Below are 24,691 nucleotides of genomic sequence, written 5' to 3'. Positions count from 1 at the left end.
CACAGACGCACAGTAAAACGTTCATGCTATAAATTTATTTAATTGTGCTTTGTAATGTTGGAAATTACATAAGTCATCCTGTTAACTATGCCATTAATTGCGAAAAATAAATACCTCTTAATAGATTCAAATGTAACATGTTGATTTTGTTATTTTCTCTTGTGCTTTTAAACCTTAAGCTTTTGTGCAGAACAGACACAAAGAGAATAAAGGATGAAAACATGTTATCTAATGAAAAAGGTGGTTTGTCTGAGAAATATTACATTGTGCATTATTAGAGAGAACAAAGGGCCAGGAGGCTAGCCTCACCACATCTTATTTAATTAGCTTCCACCATGAAAAACATTGAGCATTTACTCTTTTATACACTCTGCTGTTATTGTTCCCAGTTGATACACAAATCAGAAATTCTCTGTGTGCAAAGTAAATGTGCTTCATTCATAATCTGACTATTCACTCTATGGGTTAGAATTAAAAACAAATGCAGCTGTACACCTAAGGGTAAATTTACTAAACTGCGGATTTGCTACCTATTGCAATCTGATTGACACCATAATCTGTCTAAAACCCCATTAGATTACTCCTTTCTGATAGAATCCGTCATCAAAAGCTACAGAATAATACTGTACCTGCTGCATACAAAAGGTATAATGACTTTAAACACATACAGGGGTATTCAATATGGGAGCGATAACATCGTTTTTGCGTTAATATCGCACTTTTGACGTCATTATCGCAGGTTTTACTTTTACACCGTATTCAATTTCAAAGACTTATCGCAGTTTTGAAAAGTCTTTGATAAAAAATGGGGATAACTTTTCACCATTGAATAGGTGTCGAAAAAAAGTGCAGAATTGGGGTTTAGGGGTGCAGGCTTAAAAAAAATAGCCTGCACCCCTGGGAATGACATTTAAAAATGAAGTGTCAAAAAAAGTTTAAAAAAAAAATAGGGACACCCCAAAAAATGAATTGAAAAATTGGGGTGAAAAAAAAAAATGGGAAAAAATTGTTTAACAATAGGGAAATAGGTTCAGGGCTTTTCTGCAAGTATGCGCCAGGTGTTTTCTAGAATAGAATTATAGCGGCAGGTGCACAAATGCAGAATTTTTAAAAACTTACTTTAGGGACATAAAAATATGCTAGTACCCATTTTCATGTACCCCAAATTTGATGGGACCACTTAAAAAACCCCAAAAAATAACCTAAGTGCTCTTCTGCATCACTTCTTCAATGTCAGAAAAAAACACCTGCTGCGGCTATTTAAATCCCTGACTTTCAATTAAAGGCTAAAACGGGGGTACCCATAGTGTTCCCCCATGTTTTTACTACTTAAGGGGGGTCTTACAATTTTTGTAAGGGAAAATTCGTAACTTTACGCAAATCCAAATTCGGAGTTTCCCGTTTTCGTTAATTTTATATTGAATACGGGTATAAGCGGGAGCGCGCCCGATACTTTAACGCAGGTAAAAACTCCAATATGAAACGTTAACTTCGACAGTGAAGTTAACGTTTCATATTGAATACCCCTCATAGGGCTAAATCTAATAGGGTGAGAGTTTAGAAAATGTGAGAGTTTAGCTGTAATCTCTCACACTTTTTAATCTCGAGCAAGAGTCTGAGAACATGCAAACTCGCCTGTTGTTAGACTCAAAAACCTCTCACGATTTAAACTCTCATCCAGATATTTTCCCATTTTGAAGCTCAACTTGACCAATGTGAGGGATCACTGCTAAACTCTCACATATGCTAAACTCTCACCCTATTACATTTGGCCCTATGAGTTACATTAACTAAACGTTGAGTTGTGTTTTCCTGCGATTTTTCATTGGATTTGCAAATCAGAGATTTACTAAAGGCAAATTCAACAGAGATTTGCAGGAAAATCCCAGCTTTAAACGTCAATAGACCATTGGACTGACTATCAATTATTTAACATAGGCACCAATGGAAACCTGGATTTACTAACCACTGTGTTTGTAAAACTAATAGAACCCACTGAAAAACTGCAGTACTAAAAAAAATAAGACTACTAATTGTGCAGCGAGTTTGTATGTAAAAACAAATTCTAGTCATCTGAGCGTCATCATGATGCCCATAAAAAGGGACAGAAACACCTCCAGCAATTGGCACTAGGAAAAATTGAAACATGAGGATTTTCAGTGCTCACCACTTACCTGAGATACACAGCACTCCGCCAATTGGCCCAGGAAGCAGAAGCAGAGGAAGTGTTCATCAGTTTCTGTCAGAATTACACTTCGGCAGATTCTATTGGAAAGGCTTAATCCAATGGGGTTTTAGAAAGAAAAAGACATCTCCATCAGACTTCTACTGACACTCAAATCCATGGCTAGTACAGTATATACTGGATATTTTGACAGCAATCCGATGGTGTCCATCGTATTGCAATAAGTTTCAAAACCAATCCTTAGTAAATATGCCCCATATACTATAACAGTATGCAGGGTCAGTTAATACAACTGGTATATGCATACCTTTACATATGACACCTTATTTCAAATAAATTTATAATCAAATAAGTAAAATGCAATTTACATGCAAAACTGTTGACAATTGTGGTTTTCTTTAGCATCCCTCATGGTGTGATGTATAATTACAGGTGAAAAAGTTGTTGCTGATGGTAATAAAACCCTTACCTGCTCACTGTCTATTCTATCATTTTGGGAAGGAGGTTGATGTAATGCCAAATTATGCAATATACAGCAACAGAGCACAATATCGGACACTTTAGCTTGGACTATATAACAATACACCATCAGATTTGTCAAGACACCTCAACCTAGATATTAATAGCCCAAAAGTCCGTTTTATTACTGATCTAGTGGATTTGTGTTCCTCATTACACTTAAAATCAGCAGGAGTCTGTGGAAGTGACAACTGAGTCAGAACCCAGGAGCAACAGCCATAGCCAAAATTGTTGAAATTTGGAGTGTGCTACTGCGCTGCCATGAATGCTCCATGACTGAAGCATTCTCCTATACCAAGATGACCACCATTTGGTCTTCTGTGCATGTGCTGTGCCATCTTGTCACTGTGTATGAGCACCACAGAGGGACATGGACTTGTTCCACTTGGCTCCTGAGACCATGCCAGAATATCCTGTATATTGCCACATATATATATTGCGCATTCTGCCTATGCCTGATCCACTATCTCCATACATCACTGGCTGGGGCTCTGTATGTCCTGCTCAAGGTCCTGTTTTCAGTGGAACAAGATAAGGTTCTTGGGTACAAAGAGTCCGTTGAAAGAACCGAGGCCTGTGTAGGCTCTGTGCTTGTGGTACCTCAGGAAGCTGCTGATCATCCTCTGCTTCTACCTCCTGGGCTATATTAGTTAGTTGGTGGAGTGCTGCGTATCTCAGGTAAGTGGTGAGAACTGAAAATCCTGCTCCTGCCATATATCCTACAGACACATTGCTGCAGGTGCTTCTGTCCCTTGTTATAGGCATTGTGTTTTTACAAAAATTCTGTATTTATTCAGTGGGTTCTGTTGGTTTTAGTAACATGATTCTCAGTAAACCTGGGGCTTTATTGTTGGCTATGTTAAAAAATCGATAGTTGTGCTATTGCTGTCTAAAGTAATTGGAATGGAAAAATCACAGGAAAACACACACTCAACCCTTAGTAAATTTACCCCTTACACTTCTATGGCTGTATTTTCAGTTAATCATTTGTAATTACACACAACTTTCATGAGGCTATCATCAACATCAACACGGAATCTAGGCCTATGGAATATCGGAATATATGCCTGGTAAAAGATATAAAGTCAAAATCAAATGCAGCTCTAAGGGGCATGGTTAACTTACGTCTCCATGCACAAGAGGATGCATGTATAAGATATGCTCATCTAGATATACGGTTGCAAAGAGTGAAGGTTTGCAGTGTGACACATTTTACAATGGCATTTTTACATGTTACAAATAAACTTATGTCCAACTGTAAATCAGGCTCTATATGTACACATGAGTGAATAAATGTACACAAAATGATTTATTACTGGTATATTGTACTACAAAGCAGAAGGCTTCCTTTACTGCCTGGAGTCTTGCAACCACCTCTGACTGCAAGAGAACTTATTGTCTTATGTGCCCCTTTTCAGTTCATTAAACCGAAGATGAAAACTCACGAGGGACTAGATTTTTGACTGTGTAGCTAGTTGTCTATGCTGCAGTGTTAGACCAAGGGACAAATTTAAGATCTCTTTTAATAGATCTGGGATGATTTTTGCTCAGATCCGGAATATGTAAGTCAATTGCAAACACCTATCTGTGCATGAATTTCATGAAAAGACATTGCCTTGGATGTGATGATGTGTAGAATGTAGAAGGCTGTGAGATATAATTTCTCAGTGTATTCTCAGATGTCTAGAATCTGCTCTGAAATGTATTTCTCTAACTGAGAACCATAACATGACTTTTGAAACCTTTAATATTCACTCCATAATTACAAGTTAATTGGAGAGCTCTTGTACTCACAAAGACAAGATGCAATTTACAGGCTTTTACTCTGCTACTTCATTATTCTGTCAAGGGTTCCAATGATATATGCGGGAATTTCGTTTACCAATCCCAAAAGACGGAGCACTTTAATTTGCATTGCAAAAATATTTTTGCCTGCAAAACCACAGGCTGATTTGTATAACAGTGTTATTAGGCTCGGCCTACAACTTAATGTATAATAAATATTTGTGTGCTGGAATCAGGCTGGCATCAAATTATAGAAAATGTTCCAAAGCAAAGTTTTATTTTTGTTAGCCTCCAAACAGCATGACATCTATTAGAAAGGTGGCACAAATACATTTCAATGATGCCAAAGGGATCTGCATAGAAGAGCCTGAGGTTTCCCCAGATCTGCAGTTCAGAGTCAGTTCATATAAATATAAGGATACAATTCAGATTCTTAGATCTCACTAACAGTTAAGTCTGTAGTGTTCTGTTACTTAGTAATCTTGTAAATGTTACATTTCCAGATGCTTTAACACCACATGGGATAATTTAACTCCATGTTTTTTTTCCTGCTAGTGGTGGACCTACATTTACTAAGAATTTCTGGCAGGTTTTTGTCATGCTAAGCCTATAAGACAGAGTTCTTAAAATATATTTAATGATTTTTGCAGATTTCCATTTCTGGATTAGCAGCATAGTACATCGGTCACACAAGTACACTTGATGTCTACACAGAATAGGCAGACATTTTTTGGGCTAATTATAAGAGTAACTTATTATGACCCAGTGACATCACTTTGTTCAAGTGTACATTTACTCTCATTTGCAAAAGGTTATTGGGCCCATCTTTATTTATTTAATAACAGTTTGTTACATGTTACACTGTGCTTTAAATAGAATATTTAGTCATTCACATTAGTCCCTGCCCCAGGGCCGGCTCTTGGGGTGTTCGACCGTTGCGGTTGAACAGGGGCGCCACCCCATATAGGGCGCACCCCTTCCAACATCCCGATTTCCGCGGGACAGCACTGTCCCGCTGTTTCACCCATGGGCCGAAGTGTCCCATGGGTGGTCTGGTCGGGAGGTTGGGCACCCCCACCGCCACAGCTGTGAGGCGGTGCTGGACCCCAGAGTAGCTGAATGGATGCTGCGTGCATGTGCCCGGCATCCATTCAGTTCAAGGAGAGGACTGGAGGCAGCCCAGCCAGTGACAGAGCGCTGGGCTCGCCCCCAGCCTGACATTACATGAGAGGCGTGCCATGCAGACACGCCCCCAAATAATATCACCTAAGAGTGTGGCCTATGGCAATTAGGCCATGGCCCCATTTTCGGTCACGCGCGGCAAAGCCATGCGCGACTATAGGGCACTTTATACTTATCCGGAACAGGGCGCAGCTACCCCTGGAGCCAGCCCTGCCCTGCCCCAGCGGAGTTTACAATCTGTATTCTCTACCACTCAAAATAAAGTAGTTGGTGACTAATTATGGAATAGGTATAGTGCAGTGCAAAAATTAGTTTTCAATTTGCAGAATAATAATAGTGACATGAGATAAAGAAGTGCAGAGAGTGCATTTTAGGGGTGCTCCTTGCTGTACAAAGAGATAAACAAGGTAACTTTCACATGCAAATTGAATATTTCCCCTTCTCTGAGCTTCTGGTTTGATTATTGAGCCTATGCATTTATTGGGGTGCATTACAGCTGTGCCTTTTTACTCATACTTTGCCCAATGTAAATCACATGTAATACAGATAGGTCCTAGGCCACCATTCCAGTGTTCTAGACAAAAAGTTTAATTCCATGATAGGGGTTGTTGTTAAATGGCAGGAGGATGGCTATTTGATATGGTGTTTTTCTGCGCATGGGTCAAGATTCTGTGCTCACAGATTTGCAGTTGTGGTCGCAGCACACAGGAGATTCACACTCTAACAGTGTCACAGACTGCAGGGTGCCTGTCTTGAGCACCTAAAGGATGTTGTGATCCTGGCTGCAGGCAGAAGCAAGAGCTGTGGGTTGGCGACTATACTGTAGCTGCACAGGTCAAACACCTCTAGTTACATCCCTGTGTAGAATCAATAATCATTATAATGACCATTTCAGGTCTTACCATACATTATATGGTACTTATAAACTTGAAACTGGAAATAGTTTTATTTTAATTTCTTATTTATTGGTTACTTTACTTACTTTTTACAAACTTATGTCCTTTTCATTTCTCTTCCTCCTTTACCTACCACTTGTTTGTCCACAGAAAAAAAAATAATGAAGAGTGGGTGTTAGAGAGTGCAACATGAGGGGTTATTCACTTATAAAGTCTATGACCTTCTGTGACCGAAAAGAGGTGACTGCTACAATACAGGTTGCTGCTCGACCTTAAGTAACCTGGGTGGACTTACTTGATTGGTGTTGGCTAATTCTCACTCGTCCCTTATTATGAATCAGTCTGTACTGGGTAGCTGGCAGAGAGCTTGAACTTGGAGACACTAAGGACCTCATTCAGATGCGCTCACAAGCAGGTTGATGGTGAGACCCTGCGCACACAGTGTGCGTGCGCAAGCCCCGGAGCGAGTGCCAAATTCACTCACTCCGGGGCCCACTACAAAAGGGGCGGCTGTCGATGTTGATCAACAGCTCGCCCGTTTTGTAGCCAGGGAGGGGAGGTGGCCGGACAAACGCTTGCCGTTTCTAGGCGGCCCTACTGACATCAGCAGTGATGTCAGCAGGTAGCTTCCTGCTCTGTTAGAGCATGAAGCTACCTGGGGCTTGCGGGAGATGAGACCTGACCCCAAGGGTCTCGTCACAAGCCGCGAAGGGTCGCGTTGGTCTCGACCATCGCGACCATCACCTTGTCACTTGCTAAAGCTGTGGGTGGTCACCCACAGCTTAGGAAGCGGCCAGGAGGACGGCTTTTAAAGAAGAAGCGGCCGCCCTCATTCAGAGTGTGCGCTCACGTTTTGCGACCGGCTCTGAATGAGGCCCTAAGTTCAATCAAGAACAGCCAGAAAATGGAGTAGCATTTAAGTGCTACTCTGGTGATCACAGGATACAAGCAGATGCAGGCATCTGAAGGCAAAATGTTAAGGCTCACATGTATTTAATAGTAAGTTCCTTGCTGAAGGTGTTTGGAAAAATCACAGCATACAGATATTCTTCAGGAGTACAATCCTCTCTTTATGGTAAAACAATACACATTTTATGGAGCCACATCAGACCTTGATGATACAATACAGCAGGTTGTATTCCTGCCAATGCAATTGTCTCCCAAAATGTAAATTCAACTCACATTTAACAAGAAGGAACTGGTCAACTGCATTCCTACTTTGAAATACTGTATCTATGGCTCAACCCAAACCATCTTGGTCACAAGGGCTGGGTCTCTGGCTGCACATTCTCAGCAATATATATGGCTAATGGATGTGTGGCGGGCCATTTTTGCCGGATTTTGATGTGGTTCTAATTCGTTGTTTGGAATTTCCAAACTGTGGTGACTGGCTTTGGATTTGGATTTGGATATTTTTTTGCAAAAATTTACAAAAAAAGCTATAATCACATAAATTGGTCTTTTTTTTCTTCCTAGAGTATTATTAACCTTAATAACATTAATTTCCAGTAATTTACAGTCAATTTAGACCACCTCACAGTTTAAATTATAGTTTTCACCATTATTGGCTAAAGGTTGCAGTGAGCTGACTGGTTACCAAGCGACAGAGCAGCGGCACAGACACCACAGTTTAAAGCACATCTATGAAACATTGCCACACAGCAGTGACAGAAATGAAAGGTAGTGCAAGATGGAATGGGTCCTTGGGCCCTCCCACCCATCCAGTGGGGTATGGCCAGCAGAGTCACAGTACTTGTTTACACAGTGGGCTATGGCCTAAGGAGTAACAGTGCACAATCTTATTCACATTACACCGCACATAGTGCCCCTGATTCACATTACACCATAAAGTAGTGTCTCTTATTTATGTTACGACACACAGTAGTGCCCTTTTTACACAATGCCCACAGTACTGCCCCTTTTACACAATGTCCACATTAGTGACCCTTATACACAAAGCCCACAGTAGTAATGACCCTTATACAATGCCCCCAATAGTAGTGTCCCTAGTAGTATGCCCCCAGTAGTGTGCCCCCAGTAGTAGTGTCCTTAGTAGTATGTCCCCAGTAGTAGTGCCCCCAGTAGTATGCCCCCATTACAAGTGCCCCCAGTAGTATGCCTCCATTAGAAGTAACCCCAGTAGTTGTGTCCCCAGTAGTTGTGCCCCTTGTAGTATGCTCCCAGTAGATATGCCCCTAGTAGCTGTGCCCCCATTACTAGTGTCCCCAGTAGTATGCCTCTACTAGTAGTGTACCCCGTAGTATGTCCCCATTACAAGTACCTTTTAGTATGCCCCCATTAGAAGTGCCCCCAGTAGTTGTGCCCCTTGTAGTATGCCCCCATTAGAAGTGCCCCTTGTAGTATGCCCCCATTAGAAGTGCCCCCAGTAGTTTTGCCCCCATTAGTTATGCCCCCATTAGAAGTGGCCCCAGTAGTTGTGCCCCCATTAGTTATACCCCTTGTAGTATGCCCCCAGTAGTGCCGCCATACATAGAAAAAAAAAATAACACCTGAATCCCTGCTCCTGCTGTGACGGCAGCCATCCGCTCCTCTCTGCGCTATGGGAGAGACGTCGTGACATCTCTCCCATCACCCACAATGGGGGGAGCCGGAAGGCGAAGCTCATGAATGAGTTCCAGCCGGCTCCCTCCGGGGACACAGCAGCCAATGAGAGTCTGCCTGCCTCTCATTGGCTGCTATTACAAACACACAGCTGCCGCTGGCTGACTATCACAGCATTCTGCCCTACACTAGTGGGACCTTGACATCGGATTCTCTCGCGAGAATCCGACATCTGGAGGCCACCGTTCGGCCTTGAAGGGGGATACGAGTCAGGTGGGGAACACCCGAACAGTGTTCGGTTGGACTCGGATCCCCTATGTTCAGAGCAGTTTGGATTCCACAGAATCCGAACGGCTCATGTCTACTAATTTATCTGAAAAACTGCAGTTTAAGGCATCTATTTATCATTGGTTGCAGTGGGGCTCTGATCACATCAATAAGAAATCTTCTGCCGGGACAGTGGCCCCGACAAGTACTTGTCCTGGTGAAGAGGTTTGTAGTTAAGTGATAGCAATCACTATCACTTTACTGCCGTCTCTGACACTATGCATACAGTACATGGCTTTCAGTCAGTGCATGTGCAGAATACAACTGCAATACAATGTAGGGGGTTAACATAGAGTCTGTAGGAGGGATCAGAAGATACATCACCAGCGATACTGTCTATATAGGGACAGAACTGCTAACACCATATTCATAAAGAAATAGTCATTGGAGCCAAACTTCAAAAAGTTAAGCTTTGTGGTTCTTCTTTGTAATTTGGACAGGCAGCCGTCCCTAGTGAGAATAATAAGGACTGCAGTCTTTGTGCCAGGGTCTACTGCACAATGCCGGCACTGGGTAAATGCTGGCTTTGTGTACTGTACATGCACGTCTCTACAAATTGCAGAGAACATAGCTGAAGTGCCATTTTTCCGGTGATTAGAGTTTGCGGCATGGGTATAACTACCATAGGTGCAAGAGTTGCAGATGCTATGGGCCCCATCTTCCTTGTCAAAGTTACGTGTTACTGTATGTACATTTTTCACCACTGGGTATTACATAGGGGCCCCTACAAACTTTTGCTATGGGACCTTTAAATATCTAGTTCCGCCCCTGCAGCAACGGCCAAGGCGGGACTCTGGAGAGGTAATTATAATAATTATATGGGTGCAGGGTGTGCAGTGTGGTCCTCCTAGACTCAGAGGCCCATGTGCACACATTATAAGATATGCCATTGGCAGTAACCATCAGTGATATCTCCTGTGATAAAAATTTCTAACGTTTTACTGATTCCTACCCAATTTCACCCTTCATAAATAGACCCCTTAATTCTTGTGATGATTAATTGACTAGTTTCAAACCCAGAAAAGTGAAACATAAAAGTGAATACGGTATTTAATACTTTTTTGTAAAACAAAAAATGTCAGTAGCGTGTAATTTACCCTTTGGAGTATAATACAGTCACTCAGCTCATTGCTTAACTGTGTGTACAAGATATTATTTTAACTACATATAACAATCATAAATCACAATTTTGTTTTATAACATCAGTACAGTACAAACGTTTTTTTAACAGAACCTCAGAAACAAATAGCATTGGCTGATTAGTATGCAGTGTGCTAAAGGCAGACGTTTCAAGTAAATTGAATAAAAAGTCTAATGCCTTTATTATTTGCATGTATATTACTTCCCATGGAGAACGTGTCAGGAGAGCAGAGCCCACGAAATGCCCTTATAATATGTAGATGTACCTGGAAAAGTGACTGAGGACTTTATTGTGTGATTTTCCTATTATGGCAGTGAAAGCTTTTAAATAGCAGAAGTACATCACAAAATAATGATTTAAACATAATTTAAGTGCCTACTAATGTGTTTCACAATGTTATATAATATTTCCTTAAAAGACCATAGATATCACTATAAGTATTATATTAGTGTTGCTCGAGCCCAGTGAATACCAAAGAATACAAGTCTAAGGCCTCCATTTACTAATGAGACATACCCCCTTTAGCACTCGCTAAAGGGATTATGTACTCATTTCAGTATTTAACAAACAATGGTAAGATTAGATTAACGCTGTTTGTCACGCCATCTATAGATGGCAATAGCGATACGGTCACCATCGCTGGGAATGGGGACACAGCATCAGCCTTTCCGGCTTCAGGGAATTCCTCCAGGCACTGCTGAGACCCGGTGAGTGAAAGTGTCATGAGTATGTGCAGGCTTGCCGTAGTGCATGCACATGACACAACAGCCCATCGCTGGCAGCAATAGGCTCCCAGCATCAGCATGGAGGATGCTGCTGAGGAGGGGGATGTCGCTGGACCTCGCTGGAGGGGTAAGTAATGTTAATTACTAAAGGCATGTTCGTTAGTATCACACTGATACTAAATGAAATATGTCACTGGTAATAAGGATCGTTATTAAATGGAGCCCTAAGTGTAATGATCAAATATTGCCCTACACTGTAAGCTATCATGGGCAGGGCCCTCCACCCATTGGTTCTCACCCTGAACTATTCTTGCCTAGAATGCGCCCCCACTTACATTCAGGACACTGGAACTTTCTGTCTGCCCCTCCCAGGGCTTTGGATCATTGTTTTATTTGTAACCCTTGTACTGTCTTTTTAGCCTTTTTATATTGTAATGATTGTGTATATATTTGTAATTTTCCCTCTGCAGCGCTACAGACCCTTTTGGCACCATATAAATAAAAGATAAAAATAATCAAACCTATCGATAAGCAATATTTTCAAAGCTGCTCCATGAAATATCTGCCTTACATACTAAGTAGAAGACTCATCCCCAATCCATTTTCTCTTACCTAAATACCCTCTCTGACATCGATGATAGAGATTTGCTGGTCTGTCACTCCATATTATGACATATTTATATCCCTATTAGCCAAGTCCAGTTTTAGGAATCTTAAATAATCTTTTAGTGTCCTTGGAGTCCTTACTTTATAACATAATTATGTGACAGCAGAGCAACTTTAAACTCAGGGTAACCTGAGAGAACACAGGACTCTACGGTGTCTGTTTCCTTCATCACAATACATTCAATAACCTCTTGTTTGCTTATTAACCATTATTTGATGGAATCATCTTACTAAATTCAGTTATTAGGATAGATCATGGCATAATAAGTTATTGTTTACAGAATTATCCTGCTTAGTTTATATTATAATCATGTACAGGATGATGTGTGGGCCTAGCACTGGTATAGGGTAGTATGTTTACCACATTATGAAGATACCAGAAAGTATATAAACCAGGGACGTGCAGTCATAATGATTAAAATAATACAAAGAAGATATTTATAACACAGATTGTGTCATAAATTTCTGCTTTGCATTTCAGTCTACAGTTAAAATCAGAGAGCGCTGCCTCCCACTGACAATAGAAAAGCAGGGAAAGCGGGCGGGGGGGGGGGGGTGGGCTTACATGCCACGGGCTATAAAAGCCCATTGAAAAAATAGGGCAAAGCGGCACCTATAGAAATGCTTCGTTGACAGGGAGCATACCCCTGTCAGTCAGGCAGATGTGATTGGACAGCGGATCCATCACCAGATCCGCTGTCATCACTGGGCGGGATGAGGGCATATGTGGCAGGGACACGGTGGGGATACAGCGAAGGTGTGGGCATTAGCGGCAGAGGGACCCGATGGAGATAGCTGGCATGGTGACAGGCCTGGACCCAATAGGATCCAGTCCCTGTCAGCCATTCTGCAGAGTTCGGCAGCGGTACCAATTTCACATTGGCACCTGGGGAGGCGGTGGCCATGCAAATAGAGCTACAAGGCCACCGCCCCCTAGGTGAAGATGCCGGAAGCCCTGGGGAGGCGGTGGCCATGCAAAGGAGTTTAAAAACCTTCCTCTCCCAGGTAATGATGACGTATAATAAACTTTTAGCAAAATATCAAGTGCCATGAATTTATTTTCGTTACAGTTTTGAATGATGACCTGATATAATAGAAGCTACGGTGAACTATTTAAAACTTTTTCTGGATCAGTAACATAGATATAGGAGCATTTTACTTTAATTGATTAGTGGTGTTATTGCATCATGCACGGATAACTGTGTAAGATTGACATTTAAAATACTGTCCACCATTCCCATTAGGAGCGCTTGGGAACAACCTTTCTTTGTCTAGCAGAGTCACTAGGCTTCAACATTAACTACACAGGAATTGGTTTTACACACATAAAAAGGGATCTATTCATCATCACTTAATTTATACAAAAGCAGGTGAAAGTTAACATTTTCACCTGCAATTGTAGAAATTATCTATTGCTTACCTTCCTCTTGCGGAATGGCCCTAAAATATTGTATTTTCATCAAGCACCAAGAGTACAATATGTTCGGAGCTTGACTGTGGGACCATTCACCATCTTTAGATGGCATTCGCTCCCGCCCGCGGCTCGCAACCCGCTTCTTCCCTATAGTAAGGAGTGCCGGGTTGCGAAGAGGAATCCTTTTGGATCCCTTCCCCCCTGTCCGGCGCCTCCCACCGGACGTCGGAGCTCTTGTGCTCATGCGTGACCTGTAGGTCAAACAAGCGCACTTGTTTGAAAAGATTCTCTGCTTTTAAAGGAGCAGTGAAGCCGCTCGCAGAGACAGTTGATTTTCGGATCAGCTGTCTTCGCACCGGAGCAATGTTGAATTTCTCCAGCACTCGCTCCGGCACCCGCAGCCACTTAGTATGTTAATAATCGGGGTCCTTTCAGACCCCGATAATTAATATAATGAATAGACCCCAAAGTCACAGATTAAGCATAATGGAACTCGGCTTGAGGTGTTAGGTTTAGGGTGCTGGGAGGGGGGTTAGATTTAGGCATCTCTGGGGGGAAGTAAGGGTAAGGCACTAGGGGGGAAGTTAGGGTTAGGCACCCCTAAGGGAGAATTAGAGGGGGAGAGGGTTAGGGATAGTTAAAATACTTGGGATCTTTAGTCTTCTGCCTTCCAGTGTCGGTATTACATCCGCCGGGCTTATGTCCGGTGGTATACCGATTCTTTTATTGCTGCAGTCACCAAATTCGCAGCAGGATTTGGGGTTGGAGTGCCCACAGAAATCATGACCCATTTGTTCAGTCACATGGGTTCCCTGCCAGAATACTGCACAACTGGCAGACGCAATATTATAGATTACTATGGAACTTCTTCAGCAAGCCAGACACAGTCATTAAAACAAGTCATTTGCAGTATTTTTTTTAGCAATGCAAATTACTATTGTTGCATGAGGGATTTATGTATCATATTAAGGCAAACTGTCTGACAGAAATGATAAAGGACCCAGCACAAGAGCTGAAGGACACCAGCAACAACTGTAGGGTATGTAACTTGGATCTGTTGAGTTTGAACTGTGGCCAGACTCCTGGGTGGGCTACACATGTTATATAATATGTGATGTGCCCTGCAAACATAAAGAAACAGCCACACTAATGTAATAAATGTGTGAATATGATCACTGCATGGCTTATTCTAAATTACGACCCTACTGTACTTTATCTGTCTTCTCCTGTTTTATTGCTAGTGAGAATTTACAGATGCCTCTAGGAATATTGAGTCATTAATTGATGCTCAGAAAATGCAAATTAGCCATGTGCTCTCAGGAAACAAAATGACAATAAAGTAATGCTGGCGCGATGCACTCGGAGAAACAATTGTCAATTCAGCAGCCATTTTGGCAAAGAATATAACCTTAATCACATCTAAGAATTCTGTGTTTTGAAAATTGATTGGAGATACTAAGAGTATGTGTATATATATATATATATATATATATATATATATATTAGGGGTGAGCGGGTTCGGTTTTACTCGGTTTTACTCGGTTCTTATCGCCACTTTACCGCAATTTTGGCTCGATTTCATTCGCTATCCAAAACACGTGTTCGGCGAACCCGCTCACCCCTAATATATATATATATATATATATATATATTAGAATTAAATTTGAGATATGCTTTCTGGTTTGAAGATCACCTGCACACAGGCTTTTAACGGTGAAATGGCACCAGCATATCAGACTTAAAACACCTAGGAAAGCATCTGACACAAGTTAAAATAAATGAGACTACACTGGGGTGCATGAGAAGCAGGGATGTGCGCCGACCCCCGTGTTTTGGTTTTGGATCTCCTTCAGGTTTTGGATCTGGATTAGTTTTGCCAAAACCGCCCCTTGCGTGTTTTGGTTTTGGATCTATATTTTTTTTTTTAAATTGCTAAAATCATATCATTTGGGTTTTTTTTTGTTCCTACAGTATTATTAACCTCAATAATATTAATTTCCACTCATTTCCAGTCATTTTTGACCACCTCACAGCTCACAATATTGTTTTCATCTGGTTTAGGCCAAAAATTTGCACCAAGCTAGCTGGCTGACTAAGCTAAGTGGCAGCAGTGGGTGGCACAAACACGTGGCAGTTCAACTTCCAACAAGGCACATAAGGAAACATATGTTTTCATTAATCACAAAATCATCTTGGTGGTTCAGAATCTTTTCTTAAAATTAAAGGAGCATGCAGGAGATGCTGTCTGTGGCCATAAACATTTCTGGACATTTTTGGCATTCAGCAACCGCATGTCAAAGACTGCAGCAGTGGCAGTTCAAATTCCAACATGGCACATCAGGAAACAAATGTTTTTATTATTCAAGGGGCCGAAGGGAGTTGGAGTATGCATGCAGTTTAAGGCAGGAAAAGGAAGATTTGATTAGTAGTAAATTTAATTAAATTTTTTGATTCTGAAGCAAATTTTTGAGGGAGGAGGGGAGGCATTTACAAGAAAATATTTAAATCATTCACATCAATCCTTGCCCCAGAAGAATCCTTGAGCGCTAAGCCTGCTGCTGCTGGGAGTGGATTTTCATCACAGAAAGGGAACAGGAAGACTACTAATAGTACTTTAAAAAAACAATTGACTGTTAAACATTCCTTTGCAAGGGGTAGCAAGTATGACAGCATTCAGCCAGTTGCATAGCTGATCAAAGACGCCATAACATCTCTGCTGGTTTTAGATGTGCATCCAATATCCGCCAATAATGCAGTGGGTTTTAGATAGTTAATTGAGGTCCTGTGTCCCTGCTACCAAATCCCATCAAGATTCCACTTCACTAGAAAAGCAATTCCCAACCTGTACAGGGATATTAAAAAAAACTTAATTAGTGGCCTCCAAAATGCTGTTGTACTCACTGTCCACTTAACCACATATATGTGGACAAGCTGATTAGAGCAAATGCAAGATTTAAGATATAAGGTTTAAGTCATATGTTGTGTCTTTCTTCCCAATGGACACAGATCTGAAGAGATGCAAAAAGCTGTTGGTAAGCAAATGTTCAGCTCAAGTGGCACGTGATGCAGCGTTGGCTTCTCCTTCAGTTCCTCCAGCAAGTGCATCTGCCAAGAAAAAACTAAACTTTCCCAAAAGACCCAGTGGTGATGCAGATGAGTCAACTCAAAACACAAAAACTTTTTGGATGGATGTGTTGCAGATGACATAACAGGGAGGAGATTCCTAGATGGTTAAGGTTCCTACCTCTACTTACTCTGGCTTTAAAAAGGGTACAGATGACTTGACAATTGTTGTCCAGATTTGGGTAGAAGTAATTCCACACAAGTGGAATTTATTGTTGACAATGGGCTTTTCCTTATCATGGGCAATAACTGTTTATTCCACTGGTGCCTGATTTACACAAACAACATCCTTATCAACAACATCCTTATTGGCGTCAGCTACACAAATACCCTGCTCATCCTGATGCACTTCCACAGAAGCATCCTTGGTGTCTATGTCAGCATGTTCAATTGTGCTTACATCATCATAAGAGGCAGAACCACCAGTGATAAATAAAGGCTAAGGCCTTAGCCTTTCCTTACCACTTCATGGGGCATATTCAAGTGGGCGCGAGGTTTAGTGAGGAAAAAAACTCACGCCCCTTGCGCCCAATTTTGGATTACCGCGAGTATGTGCGCTCCTGATATCCACAGTATCCAATTTAAAAAAGTTGTGGGGTTTTCATGACTGAAAACCGAGTGCCGCATAAAAAAAAATATTCTGCACTTACCTGCCCGGGGGTCTCTGGTGGTCTCCACGGCTCCTGGTGGCCTCCCCATCTTCTCACTGGAGAGGGGGCTGCTGGGAGTCCCAGGGGCAGCTTGGAGGCTCCAGGGGCTGCTTGGAGGGGCAAGGGCTGCTGGGAGATGTAGTTCTCCCAGCGCCCATTCTGGGGGGGCACACGGACACTGGGGGGGCCACACACACCAGGGTTCACATACGCAACACTCACACACAAAAAACTCATTCATACACACTTACAAATACTAACAAACACTCACACACACTGACATACTCATCCTGCTGCAGAAGACTCGGCTTCCGACACTGGATGCAGAAGACAGCGCTGCAGAAGATAAGTAATTAAGGACTAATTAAGGACAAACTTTCAATTGCTTAATTAGTCCTCAGGGAGGGTGCCGCCGGGGTCCCAGAGCAAGTCCCACTGATTTTTCCTAAAAAAAATCACACTTGCTCTGGAGGTGCGAGAATAAAGAACTCTGGGGGCTCAAAATAGAAAAAAACACGCACCTATAGCTATTGAATAGCAAATATCCTGCACCTGCAGTAAAAAGCTTGCAGGTGCTTGATTTTTGCTTTTCTCGCCCCCAACTGAACATGTGAAAGGCATATTGCCAATTTTATGTCTTTCTGCAGCTAACTTTCCCTTTGATGTTTTTTTCTTTACAACTGTAAATTATTGGTTCTTTATTTTAGATGCCCTGACCTAAGCCCTGTATGCTATCGGGCATCGGCTTTAGTAGATGATGTGGATGGACTAGTATAATCATGACTGGTGGCACTGGCAGCATCTCCAGCACTAGTATGCGGTTCCTGCTCTCCTCTCAACTGATCGTTCTCCATATCAACAAACACGAATTAACTTAAGTGGGGTACAGCGCTCACGTCAATTTGTACCAATTTTAAATATTACACTGCGGTATCAATGACCTACAGTGTCACAAGATGTTTTATAAATAAGAAAAGAATAACACACTCCGCTGCCACTTACAGTGTCACAAGATTTTTTATAAATAAAAGAATAACACACTACGCTGCCACTTAGTGTCGCAATATTATTTATGAATAAGAATAACACACTGTGATACAACTTACAGTGTCACAAGATTATTTATGAATAAGAAAAGAATAACACACTGTGCTGCCACTTACAGTGATGTCATTATGTTTTATATATAACGCATGTTATTTAGCACTTTGTTGTAGGCGTGTAGACAAATCATTTATTCACGATTGAGGAAAGAAGTGAAAAGTTGAATATTAGACTCCACTATCACTTACAGTGTCACCATATTGTCTATGAATAAGATTAAAACACTGTGCTATGACTTATAGTGTCACAATACATTGACAATAGACTGTAGTATGGCCGGCCGTGTCACCATAAGTAATAGCGCAGCTAAGTTGCTAACGCACCCACAACAAAAGCACTTTAATTTTTTTTGATACTGGGTAAGAGCACCCCTGAATGAGGCTCAGCCCCTTAATGAACAACACAGACAGCACCCCTTCTTTATGGACAACAATGCACCCCTGCTGAGTGCGGACAGACCACCTGCAGTGCAGAGTTACAAATAAGTGGACAATAAACTGCGGCAGTGTCACCGAACAATAATAGCACAGTTAAGTTGCTAACGCACACACACACACACACACACACACACACACACACACACACACACACACAAAAAAGAGTACTTTTATTTTTTTTTACACTGGAGAAGAGCACCTCTAATTGACAGAGCACACCCCTTGGACAACACAGCACCCCTTTATGGACTGCAGCCCTAGCCTGATGGGCAGGACAACAACACAGCAGTAACCACAGTTAAAAGACAGGACAAGTGAAGTGACACAGCAGCTGCAGCACCCAATGAAGGAAGCCCCCCTTTATAAACTGCAGCCTAAGCCCCTTTATGGACAACACAGCAGCAGCCTTCAGCCTAGACCCCGAATGGACACACACACTGAGTGACTAACAGTGACTGACTACACGTCTGCTAGCTTCTCTCTCCACAGTCGGAGTGAAAATGGCGCCAATCGCAGGGACCTTTACATAATCCAAAACCAGCGAGAATCTGATAGCGGGAGGATGACGATTTGCCTCGTTTTGAGATCCAAGTCACACGGGAAGCCTCGAGCCACATTCAGATCTCTGTCCGGATCTCAAAGTTCGGGTGGGTCCGGTTCTCGGAGAACCAGAATAGCTCATCCCTAATGAGAAAATGTGATCACAAAAAGATTAATTCAAATATTAATCAAACAAACAAAGGGCAATGATCTACTCCACTCACCACACATAGATCTGGGGTGTATGTGATAGAGATGAGTTCTCACACATCTTTGCTCCAGTCACGCCAAATAACCCCTCTCTGCGCGCCAGGTCCCTTGAGACTCTGCTAGCACAAAGTGTCTTTTTCACAACTTTTTTGACAAAAATGCATCTAAGTCACAATGTGATATAATTACGACACACCAGGGGACTGTGCTGATTAATTTGATATGTGACACTTGTATATCTGCGTGCGACAGTCTCTAAACAGCATACAAAGTGCTCCAATGCAGCGGCCGCAGTTTTTTTTCACGCCAAGTTTTGCTTACAGACAGAGGTGTAATTACTAAGCCTTGGATGGAGATAAAGCAAATGGAGATAAAGGTCCCAACCAGGACCAGGAGCTGATTGGTTGGTACTTTATCTCCATGCACTTTATCTCCATCCAAGGCTTAATAAATAGACACCTCAGCCACACACAGAAATACAAGTATCACATGACAAACTAATCAGCACAGTCTTCTGGTGCGTCCTAGTCACATTGCATTGCAACTTAAGTCCCATATACACTAGACGATATTTTGAACAATTTGGCCGATTCTGACGCATCGGATCGACAAATTGTTCAAATAGTCAAGTGTGTACACACTATGTGCGCTTCCGCGGCATCATCCATCGCATCTTCAGGTCTTGCCTACATGCAGCTCAATCTGACAATCTTGTTAACGACTGTGCACTGTGGGCCTGATTCAGACCCGGTCACTAAGCTGGGCTCGCTCGCTGCCAAAAGGGGCCAGGTATGCAAATCCCACGATCGCAATGTCTGGCTTAAGGATGCCCTCTATATCTTAGAGGGTGATGGCAGTGAGTGTACTGTCAGACCTGTATTTAAGCTATGGCTATAAATACAATGAGCTCAGAGACCCTCATTGCTTTTGTTTGCTGCAGCACAATGCTGTGTACATAGGAGAGATCTAAAAACACGACTGTCTTGTGTAGTGTGAAATCAATCTCTGGTTTAATGGCGCCAAAGCACATACATTTATAGTTTCTGAAGGACACATCTGTTTTCGATTACATTTAGAAAAAACCACAGGGCTGGGTAAAGATTTGGGATCGCATACCTTACCATATATGTACATATGCTTTTCTGTGAATATATGACTGAGTCTGCACACAAAATTAACTCTTTCCTGCCCTGTGCATTTACTTACAATGAATACGTGGCATACTTGAAAAGACTTTTAGGATACAAAATGAATTCTATACTTCCACATTTTCCTCCTTTTCGATTCAAATCTTACATACTATTGTTTTTTCTAACTTACCTAGCCATGACCCACCCCCTATGTATTTGGTCCCTACTTCACACAACAAGTTATCCCCCCTAATGAGGTAGCTGCATGGGGCAGTGCCCATTCAAGACCATATAGGCGATGAGTCTCTTAGTCCCTATAGTCCTGAATCTTCCTTTTCATCCGTATCCTTGTAGAAGTCTTCTATTTTTGCCATACATTGTTCACATAAGTCTCTGCAAAGCAATGCTTCTCTTGTCTTGCAGATTACACAAAAGTTCTGGGCGTATTCATGCAGCAGGATCATAGTTGTCTTTGACATTTCTTTAGATGCTTTAAACCTAGAACAGTAATCAAGTGTAAGTATTTTCCTTATTAACCATACAACAAATCTAACAACAATATAAATGATTACTACTAATGCAAATCCTTTAGCTATTAACATGAGGATACCTGAAAGCCAACCTCCTATCCCCTTGAACCAATTTGCTGGATTCAACCATGAAAACCATCCTTTACTATCAATATCATACTCTGGATCATTATGCGTCTTCCTAAACTGCTCCTTCAATTCCTTGACCTTCTTCAAGTGTGCATATATTGGGTCAGTAAAATTATCAGCTATATAATTACAGCAAGCAGGTCCCACTATCTGACACATGCCCCCTTGTGAGGCCGTTAGATAGTCCAGAACCAGCTGATGCTGTCTGAGAATCTTGGTATGATACCTTAAAGTCTCATCAACTATTTCTAATACATCCAATATTTTATCTGTAACGTTGTCAAATAATTTAGCTAATGCTTCTATATTATGAGCATTCTGTATACTAAGTCCGGATATTGATAAAGCTAGGCCCATTTTCTTATACCATGGGATATATACTAAATCATGAGCATGAGATTTACTTTTTATAAGATCCTTCCTTACTCGATGATTTGCTGGGCTATTGGTTATATCTATGGTTTCTGCTATCCATGAGGCGGGGCTCAGTCTTGATATAGTGCAAATGCCTGACCCTCCCCAGGGCAGAAAGTTATATGCCTTATTGCCACACATAAAATAATACCCTTCTGGTAATAAATGCTGTCCAGTTTTAATTACTTGTTGAGCATGCCATAACAACCTTGAAGTATTTTTTACAGGGCAACTCTCTAGCACGTGATATATACCTTGGTCATCCGAAGTGCATCGTATATCATTTGTTGTGTTATCCCAAACACTGGAATGATTGAGATATTGTTCCCATCTAGTATCGCTAGTGTTATATTCTATTAGTAATTGTTGTGTCGGTACCTCACCAATATAGCAAATTACTTGTTTAGCATAAAAGGTAACATTTACTTTAAAATTAATAGTTCCTAAGTTTAGGTTTGCATTTTTAGACCCTTCATTTTTAATATTAACACAGTCGTTTTGATAGCACATTTGGCCAAAATTGTTCCACTGGTCAAATGAACCATCACGTACTGCTTTCCAAAAGGGAGGTTGGGTACACCCAGCCACAAACAATTGTACTGCTGAGTTGTTAAATGGCTCATGTGTCAATTTTATTGGCCTAGTCCAGGTGTCTATATCTTTACTTAATTCATCCCAACTTACTGGGGTTGCCACATATGGCATGGTTTTAGCTGAAATCGGGGAATGTGTACAAATCCAACAATCAGTGAGGTTAATACCTTGCATTAATCGATAGTGCATTTGCAAGAACTTGTTATCCCATATTTCATTAAGCTGTTCATGCAATTCTCTTTTAACTCTTACCAAGGATTGATTAGTACCATTTGTACTATTAAAAGCATCATTACCCCTGTTTATCAATTCCTCAAAATTCATTGCTAAAATAAGTATAATAACCATAGCAGAACATAGAATACATCCCCACAAGCCTCTATCAGGCTTGGGGCCTAAAAGCATATATTTATTCATTTTACTCCAACTCCCCTTGTGTAAAGATCTTGCAATGCGATGCGTGTATCCACGTATTTTTCTCTGCCACCTTCACCGCTGTAGGAGTTGTCAGGAGAACATGGTAAGGACCCTCGTATCTGGGCTCAAGGACCTTCCTCAGATGTCTTTTGATGACTACCCAGTCTCCAGGCTGCAGCTTATGAGAACTACAGTCTGCGTTGGGATCTGGAATAGATGAAAACACCTGATGGTGGATTTGAGTTAGTTGTTTCTGCAACTGTATCATATAACCAGTCAGATCACCATGTAGATGTTGCAACTGCTGAGGAAAGTAACAACCAAGTTTGTATGGACTACCAAATAGTATCTCATATGGTGTCAGCTTAGTCTTTTTCAATGGGGTATTTCTTACAGAATGTAGAGCCATTGGAAGGTATTCTACCCAAGTTTTACTTGTTTCTGCCATCAATTTTTGTATCTTAAGTCTTAGGTTGCCATTTAGTCTCTCCACGCACCCGGAACTTTGGGGGTGGTATGGCACGTGAAGAGCGGAGACTATCCCTAGGTCACTCATTATGTGTTGTGCAATTTCACCTGAAAAATGAGTACCTCTGTCACTTTCTATTGTCTCTGGTACCCCATATCTGCAAATGACTTCTTGGATTAGCTTTTTTGCTACTGTTTTAGCATTTGCTGCCCTACAGGCCCAGGCCTCAGGCCAGTGACTATAAAGGTCGGTTGCCACGAGGACATAGACATACCCAGAGCAGGGAGGCAGTTGGATGAAATCTATTTGGATTCTCTGAAAAGGAAAAAATGTCTGTGGGGTGCTTTTGAGTGGTACCTTGACAGCTTTGCCAGGGTTGTGAAGTGCACATACCACGCACCCGGACACAAAGGCTTGCGCAGCCTGGCCAAACCCTGGAGCATGCCAATGTTTTTTAACAGTGTTGATCATGGTGTCTCTAGACACATGCACCTTTCCATGCAGGATTTGTGCCATCACTGGGTAGAGGCTCCTGGGCAGGCAAGTGATTCCTTTACATGACCATTCTTCTTGTATACACACAGCTCCTTGTTTCTGCCAGGCTTTCAACTCATCTGGAGAGGCCTGTTTTTGGAACTGTAAGAGAAGGTCCTGACTCACTTTAGGGGATTCTACAGCTGATGCTATAAGAGCAGCTGATTGTGGTGACTGTTGTAGGGGCTTAAGGGCTGCCTCCTTGGCAGCAGCATCCGCACATGCATTTCCCTTTGCTTCTGGCATCTGTTCCCTAGTGTGAGCTTTGACCTTTATTACTGAAAGCTGCCTGGGAACCTGAAAGGCCTCAAATAACTGTCTAATCAAGTTTGCATGTTTTATTGGTTTAGCTGTAGACCCTACAAAGTTCCTACTTTTCCAGATTGGACCGTAATCTTGAGCGATCCTGTAGGCATACCTGGAATCAGTGTAGATGTTTACAGTCTCTCCCTCAGCATAAAGGCATGCAGCCTTTAATGCCTCTAATTCAGCCTCTTGGACTGACATGGTAGGTGGTAAAGGTTCTTGAATGATTGGCTCATGTGCAGTAGTAATTGCATATCCCGTATGTGGGTGGCCATCTACATAATACCTTGAACCATCTACAAACAATTGTAATTGTGCATTAGAAATTGGTATGTCTAATACAGGAGAGATCTGTGCGATTTCCTGTTCCATAAGCTGAATACAATCATGCTCGCAGCATGTGTCTGAAGAAAAAAGATTGTGATTTTCACTTTCCTTTCTGCTATCGGTACTGTCACTGGCAGCACTACTATTAATTAGCATATCTGGTGCTGCTAGAGTGTCAATGTCTCTTGTTTCTAAACTTCCTCCTTTTGAATCTTTCGGAAGTAATGACGCTGGATTCAATACCGTGCACAGGGCAGTTTCTAGGGTCTGAGGCTCCCAGTGCGAGCAGTCAAAATGCGCCCCCCCCTCAAAGCAGTAATATTGTGGAGTGGGCGTGGCATTATTGTGAGGGGGTGTGGTATCACAGTAAGGGAG

The sequence above is a fragment of the Taudactylus pleione genome, unplaced genomic scaffold (genome assembly GCF_031769625.1).
Source record: "Taudactylus pleione unplaced genomic scaffold, aTauple2 ptg000129l, whole genome shotgun sequence".
NCBI lineage: Eukaryota > Metazoa > Chordata > Amphibia > Anura > Myobatrachidae > Taudactylus > Taudactylus pleione.
Note: the sequence above shows the minus strand (reverse complement) of the source record.